Raw genomic sequence first — 8,247 nt, 5'->3', positions numbered from 1 at the left:
CCTGTGGGTGCGGAGCCCGCCGCCCCGGGGTCCTGCCTCCGGAGCCCGTGGGCAGCTGTGTGCCCAGGGCTGCGGTTGTCCCGGCACCGGCCGCCGCCGGCTGGCGCTCGCAGCTTGCCGGAGGCGGCACGGCCAGCTCCGCGCTGCGCTGGCAGCTGAGCCCTGTGGCCCCTTCAGCAGGGGTGCGGAGCCAGGCAGAGCCGCAGCGCCTGGCAGTGCCCGCGGGCAGGGGCAGCTGCTGGTCGCTGCTGGACGGGGAGGCAGGAGCGGGGCAGCATCAGCAGTCCCGGAGCGCCCAGTCCTGCAAAGACGTGGGCAGGCGGTTAACTTGAAGCAAAGTAAATACAGTAGACCCGGATTTTTGGGGGGGGAAGGGGAGAGGATGGCTCACCACTCCTTCAGTTCCTGCCAGTTGGCTAAATTAAGGATAAGCAGCTCAGCTGATTGCTGCAGCTTTTACTTCAAAGGGTGCTAGTTCTCTACTCAGCTGGAGCATCACAGCAATCCCAGGCAGCCGTTTGCTGTGGCTGTATCATGCTCTAGCAAGTTGACAAACCCCATCTTTGTAAAGCTAACCCTGCAATCAATTTATAGTTCTGCTATACTTCAATTGACTTTCCTGGCAGTGCTCCCTTGAATAAAGCTAAACAGGATGTTGGATTAGAACTAGAACAGAAAGGGGAAATAGGAGTCAAGTTCTTCAGAAACAGGGAAAATAAAATCAAAACCATGTTGTTGGAAAAAAATATGGCTTCTGTAATGCATTGGCCTCAAACCCTGGAAAAAAGTTCCCAGTATTTATTGCACAAGTGTGATCTAGATATCACTTCTAAGAAAAAGTCATGACCAAAAAAAATTGGCAGTGATTCACTGGAGAAAATATAGCAGTGATTCACTTGCACACACTGCTCTTTTGTTATCATGCAATCCGCCTTTACACTGGTGTAAACAAGGAGTACCTACTGCTTTCCACCAATGTAACTTGTATGAATTTGGTATAGAATTGTTCCAGAAATGTCAGGACTAACTAGTTCAATGTGCGCACATCAACCCAAGACATTTAGTGTGGCGTAGACTAATAAGTTCTACAGTAAATGTCTCACATCTGCGCACACGACCACTGACCACAAACACATAGGGGGTGCACGCGAGTGGAAATGCCAGCTGCAAAACTGGAAATGCTGGCAGAAGTGCAATTCCGGTTTTGCCACTGGTGATTTAGGGCTTGGCGATCGGCCGCTAGGGGACCCAGTCAATGATCTGGTGTCCCCCTCTAGACTCGCGACCCTAGTAGTGCACAGGAAACTAATAAATTCTGCAGCAGGGCAGTACTTGTAAATACAAGTACTAGCCTAGTGTGGAGTTTTTTACTCCGCAGCAGTGCACATGTAGATGCTGGTGGCTAGCTGGGGCATGAGGGTGCTTCGGTGCTGGGGCTGCCTGCCAGCTACCCCTGCACTGCAGCACCCTCGTACCCCAGCCAGCCCCTCCGCAGCACATTAAACTAGGTCGGAGCAGCTCTGAGCTGGCAGGCTGAACCCAGGGGCCCCTGCCAGCCAGGGCTGCTCCAGCCTGGACACATGTTCAAATGTGGCACCAGGGGAAGGAGTAGTGGTGAGGGCAATAAATTCCGATTTCACCTTAATAGCATGTGTAGGCTCACCCGGTAAGTGGCTATCCTAGGTAATATCGTGTCTGCCTACAGTAAATGGCTGCCTGGCATTTCTGCCAACCAATGGTGAGGTACTGTAATAGTATTAACTGTGAGAAGCTATCCTGGAATACCTAGTTGTCCATTTATTCAGGACACTGATATAACTTATACTGATGGAAAAAATCAATGAAAATTATATTAAATGTGTCACATGTCCAGGGCTCCTGAAAAATAATCTGCCAATCAAAAAAACAGTTTCATGAAATCTAAAAAGGATTAATCACTATTTAGAAATCTATGGGCTTTGATAACAGAGACAGGTTTTAACTTAAGTTTGAATCCAGAGTATATCCAAGTCCAGAATTCAAAAAGACAGAATTTGAGAACTTGATCTCTGGTTCAGGGTCAGGCCTTTCTGTTCCTTGTTCAAAGCATTTGGCACATCCCAGCTAATCACATCTCAAGCACAGAATTGGACCAAAGGAGGTATGTGACCCAGTAAGCACTGGGTGGAGATCATTGTTTGACGTAAGGGCCATTATCTGTGGCCAACAGTAAAATGGCAACTATCTGAGAAAGAAGTTGCTACTGCTTTGTTCTTGTCATGAAACATTTTACAAATATTTAAGGCTTTATCTACCCATTGAAGTTAGTATGCACTAACCTACAGCACAACTTTATAGTTCACCAGCTATTGTATAACGTCTGTCACTGAGGAAACTATTAATATGCACCATTGGTGACTCTTTGGCTGCATACAGATGTTCATTTCTACCAGGAGCTGGAATATATATGTATCCCAGCCCTATGGCTGGGGAGTTACACAGGTGACATCTCCAGCCTGCGGGCCCTAGAGGGATGCTCCCTGGGCCACCTCTGTCTTGGAGAATCCTATTACTTGACAGCCTGCCCTCTCCCTTGCTTGGGAACTGGGCAAACTGTGCTTTTCAGTTGCTTGGTGTGCAATGCTGGGTGCTTTAAAACTGGAGGTACAGAGAAGGAAGGGCAGGGACAGCTTCCCTAACCCTGGCTTCTGGCTTTTCAGCTTTTAAATCATTGCATGTCCCACCCAGCTGAGTGTGCCATTTAAATCCCAGGGGGTAAAATGAGGTGTGGATAGCTTCCCTGACCCAGGTTCCCAGTACTCCCTGGGCTTTGCAGTCCTCATCCCTGCTGCCCAGCTAGGTGATAAGGGCAGCTTTTGAAACCCAGGGACTGAGAACCAAGACTGGGGACAGCCTCCCTGTGGCTGGAAAGGAGAAGCTGGAGGGAATCAACAAAGCCCCCAGCCTCTTCTAGCTCAGGACTGCCCAATTTAAGGAAAAGGCAGGGAGCAGGAAAGCAGTATAGCAAAACCCACACACCCACCCTTCGAACTGGGGACACGCAGTGTATCAAGAGCCAGCAAGGAGCAGATAATGGCTGCTCCTTCACTTCCTTCCCACTTTACAGGAGGGGTGGAAACAACTGCACTCCTTGTGCCTTCCCCAGACCAGGGTGACCCTGATCTCTGAAAGACATGAGAACCTTTTCCAGAAGGATTTAAGTTGCAGGGAAGTAAGTGTACAAGCATTCATTTTCCTGGGATAAAAATCTCCTTGAACCACTTCTACTTGGCAGGAGTGGGGTTATTTTTCTTCCAGAACCTCTATTTTTGGTGCAGGAGAAACATTATGAACACTTGCACACTTGTGGTTTCTACTGTAATGCATGCAGCGCAGTCGCCAGTGTGCCGTGAACTTGTGCTTACTGTATTCAAGCTTCTAATTATAGACAGTCCCAAATTCTCCAGAGCCCTATAGAAAACTGTTTTACTGCCTTTGAAGATGGATAAACTGGAATTAGTGAAGGCAAAGTTATAATAGATAAGTTGATTCCCAAGTCACTAGATAACATTGCCTCTCCAGAAACAAAACAAAAAACAGAACAGGTGGTGTAAGTTATCAGCAACTTCTCCTATTCTCAGCTCTCTGCATGAGAAAGGCATTTGTCCCATTGTTCCATTCTGCCCTCTGGTTCTGACTCATCTTGCCTACTGTGGTTCAAGAGGCCGCTGAAGAGTTCTGTCCTCTTTCTTGTGACTAAGAGCCATAGAGTACAACAGAAAATTTAAACTATAAATCAGTCTTGTGACAGTACACAGAACTATCAGCTGCTTTTCATAACCAATATCTGCTGTATTTACTTGAACAGAAGACAACCTTATAATAATTTAGATTCTATATATGGAAAATGTATAAAGGTTATAATTTTTTAGGTATACATTCTAATTTTTGGAGGTTTGCCTTGAGTTTGTGCTCCCCCCCCACCCGCCCTTACATCTGGCAGATCCATCAGCCCTTTGCTCTTTGCTTTCTCCAAATGTTTTCCCCTGGTACTTCCTTCCCCCTCCCCCTACTGTCAGATCCTGCTCTCTCTGAGCATATGGAAATAAGAAGCAAATTTGAAAACAATAACCTTGAAATTAAACATGGCTGTAATAATTTGCATATTGTACCTACAGGTTTAAGTTCACCCAGTACTGATGCATGTTACCTTTATTTTTTTACTGCTGCAAGCTTTATCATGGGGGTTTAATGATTTATGATCTGTTTAGTGAGATTTCCTTATATGCAATTGTAAGATGAGGGGGTTTCTCCCCCATGGCAATTCGGGGGGAAAACTTCATTTTATAGTTGAGTAAATATGATAGTTTAGTAATATTGAGACATTTTCCAGTACCAGTCATTTATCAGTTTGGATACTAGAAGGCTCAGATGCACAAAGCTGTTTAGGTGCCTCATTCCTATTTATGTTCCTAACTCCCATGTAGAAACTTAAATAGGAGTGAAGTGCTGAAATATCTTTGATGATCTCAGTTAAACTGTTTAGTTTGATATATCATGTGCTCCCTCTCATAAACTTTACCATGTCATCCTTAGTTAGGCTTATGGGACTAAATTTTGATCTCAGGTACAACTTGGAGTCCAAAAGGACAGGACATAGCATCCACCTATTTCTATGATGGGAGGAAAAAATAAATATAAACCACACCCACCCATTCTGCATATCACAAGCTCTGTATAGCCGATCAGTGTACACACCTAGAATTCACTGGTAATTTTAGATCTTTTGAATTTGTCTCCTGATAATATGAAGATTGCAAAGTTGTATTACCCAGGACTATTTCTTGTGTTAAATTTCCTTCACATCATTGTTTTTATTTTGCTTGCCATACATCAGAGATATAATAAATTAATAATATGATGCTAACGTTTAACAGAAGTTCTTTTGATAGTAATTTACTACCTGTCTGTATGACAATGGCCTTTAACATACCTACATTTTGGACTGTGTGAATATAACTAATTATTCTTTAGCTTAAGTATTGCAACACATACTGCATCCTGTTAAAAGATGCAAAAATGATACAAACTGAAGTGTGGTAAGTTTGAAAGTAGAAGATAACCATGAACAGTTTAATGGGCAAAACTGAGGAAGAAGGATTTACATAAGGCATCAGGGAATGTTTCTAACTGTAGAAGTTGTTAAGCATTGGAAGAGATCACCTAATTAATTTAGGGTAGATTAGACAAATATCTGTCAGGAATGGTTTGAGATCCTGTTTTGGAACAGGGGTATGGACTACATAGTTTCTCAACCTGTGCGGGTACCCCAACACTCTCTCTCTCTCATGCCCTCTTTTTGTCTCTCTCTCTTTATTGCCTCTTCCTCCTCTCAACACTGTGGCAAAAAAATTGATGTGCTGCGCATTGCACGGCACTTTAAATTCTCCAGTAATAATTTGATGTGCTGCACTTTGCGTGGCACTGGGTTCAGCCCTCCTGGCTTTGGCCAACATCATCTCTGGCCCAGGTAGTACTTGAGTTGTGCACCCATGGTGTAAAAGGTTGCAACCCTACCCACACCACATCAGACATCTGTCATATCACGGCCTTATATACACAGCCCTTCTTCCAAATTATGGCACACATTAGTCTGTAAATATAAAATCCCCTGGAAAATTGAGTGTTGGGGTAATTATTACAATTTTCAGAAGTTAGGGGATACTGTCTACTTAAAAGGCTGAGCAACACTGGACTAGATGACCTGTTAGGGTTCTCCCCCCTCTACGCCCATTTTCTATGATTTCTATTAGTACATAGCCAGGATATGCAAGCTGGCTAAAAAGAGAGAGAGGCCAAAGAGCCTAAAGTCTATAAAATCAGGGCTGTACAATGTGGCTCATGGCTGCTTATAGCCATGAGCCACACCAGCAGGGACCACATACCCCATGGCCCATGCCAGTGGGTGTCATGGGCCCTCAGGCTTCATGCCACCTGGGCACTCCCACACCTGCCCTGCTGCAGCACACTACTCAGCCCAACTTGACCTCATGTTCTCTGCACCCCACCACTGCAACAAACCTGTACGGCCCCCACCCACTGCACAGCCCCAGCCTGAGCTCCCTGTGCTGTGCAACCCTGTGCAGCTCTGCTCTCTGGGGCAGGCCCAAAATCCAGAAAACAGGAGAGAGGGGGAGCCCTGAGGTGGCAGGAAAGCATTGGCTTGGCAGCATCCCAGAAGTCACAATTTAATCCCTCATAGGCATGTGGCCAGGGCCGGCCAGTCCTATCCTGCAAAACCTGGACTAAAGGGCCCCCTGCATCTGGCCGCTTGTCAACACCCCTCTCCCCCCCTGCCACTGACACCACCACTGCTGGCTTCACATCTGGCTGCTTGCCACCCCTCCTGCCACTGCTGCCAGCTTCTTCAGCTGCTTGCCACACCCCGCCCCGCTGCTGCCGGCTTCTTCATATTGGGGGCCCCAGAACTATTTATTGCAGGGGGCCCCAAAAAATTGTGGGCTGGCTCTGCATGTGGCCCACAGGCTACCAGTTGGACAGCTTTGCTATAAGTTATATGGATAAAAGGAAGGGGAAAATATTTAAAAATCATATACTTAAGGCAACCCATATATTAAATGAAAGGAAAATATGCAGGCAGAGACACTTTCTACACAAAGTATAGAATGAGTTCATAATGAACTCTAAGGAAAATAGGAGACAAGTCATAATAAAAGTTTTTTTAACAGTCCATGGTATACATCCCACACATGTTTCTTCCTGGCCAAAGGAATAGTTATGGGTCTTCCAGATACCTCTGTGTGCTAATGCTTGGTAAATGTGGACTTTGATAGCAGCTGCTTATAGTCTTATATTTTTGACCACAAGCATTTGCTCTAGTCATGTCATGGGATAATGACACTGAAAATATCTGTTCTTTATTAGCAGCATTAGGACAAGAAAAAAAGGCTGTGTGTGAAGATCAACAAGATAAGGCAAATTCCCCATCTTTCCATATATGCCTAGCTCTGGCTACAATTTTGAATACTCCCACTCCTCTCCCCATTTTTGAAATACTTTTTAAATCTAGTTAGCCAAAAATTTCAAGATGCAATTACCATAGTGTCTAGGCCTAATTTCAGCTTTGAACTAGCTCTTCCATCTACCTCATCTTTGATAATTTCCCTCGTTAATGATTTTTTCTGCATGCCCATCACTTCTGACTGCTAATGTTAAATGTGATGTTGTGTGCACTTCTCTCCAGATAGTTAGGTTTGGCAAATGATCACATGGAATTTATTGGGGCCAATGTGACTGACAAAGATTGCCTTACAAATAACATCTTATCAAAGTTTGATAGTCTTGGCAAATCATTTTCAGCAGCTGATTCATCCTTCTTTTACACAATATGGGCTTGTCCTGTTTTTATATGGGTTGTTTTTTTTTGGCAGTAATAATCAAGAATTGACATCTATTTTTTAGTTAAAATTGTAACTTTGTGTTCTTTCAGTTCCAAATTCTCAAAAGGTAGTTACAGGAGTGTAGGTTGTAGCTGTGTTGGTCTAAGGACATAGGCAGAAAAGGTTCTTTGGGTGAATCCGATTTCTTTTATTAGACCAACTTAAATAGAAATTGTTGGAAAACAATTTTTAAGCAAGCTTTTGGGTTCAAAAACCCTTCGTCAGGCTGAGGAAGTTTCAGCAGTTGGTGTGTGCTCTTCTTGGATGGAATGAAAAGTAAAGAAGCCAGAGGCTGGTCTGGGCTGGTCTGCATACAAGATAGGCAGCCAGTGAAGACGTAGATTGAGGAGTTTACTACTATTACTACACCCCACAACAAAGCCATCAGCATTCCTGGATCTTACAACTGCACCTCCAGAAATGCAATACATCTCATGCACTGAATGCCCTGATGGAAAATACGTAGGAGAAACCAAACAACAACTGTGCACCAGAATGAATGCACACTGGGAATCAATCAAAGACAGGAATACCCAGTTACCTGTGGGGGCACATTTCTCACAAGAAAACCACTCTCTCTCCAATCTCTCAGTCCTCATCCTCAAAGGAAACTTACACAACACTTCTCAGAAATGAACCTATGAACTCCACTACATCAGCCTCCTGGATACTAAAAATCATGGACTAAATATAGACATTGGATTTATGACACATTATAACCTGCCTGACATCCTCACTTCTCCACTATTCATCCCTCTTCTCTTCCCACCCACACCCAGCCTGTCTCTCACCCATTGCCTCCTCAATC

General features: G+C 44.6%; 1 protein-coding gene across 1 annotated transcript in view; it reads right to left on the bottom strand.

The window, feature by feature from the left end:
- The window catches only part of DPP4 (dipeptidyl peptidase 4), a 78,193-nt gene that overhangs the window by 64,539 nt on the left and 5,407 nt on the right, over positions 1-8,247 (bottom strand). The window lies entirely within an intron of this gene.

The sequence above is a fragment of the Crocodylus porosus genome, unplaced genomic scaffold, assembly GCF_001723895.1.
Source record: "Crocodylus porosus isolate Cpor-Errol unplaced genomic scaffold, CroPor_comp1, whole genome shotgun sequence".
NCBI classification, from domain to species: Eukaryota; Metazoa; Chordata; order Crocodylia; family Crocodylidae; genus Crocodylus; species Crocodylus porosus.
This window is presented reverse-complemented; position numbering and strand designations above follow the sequence as displayed.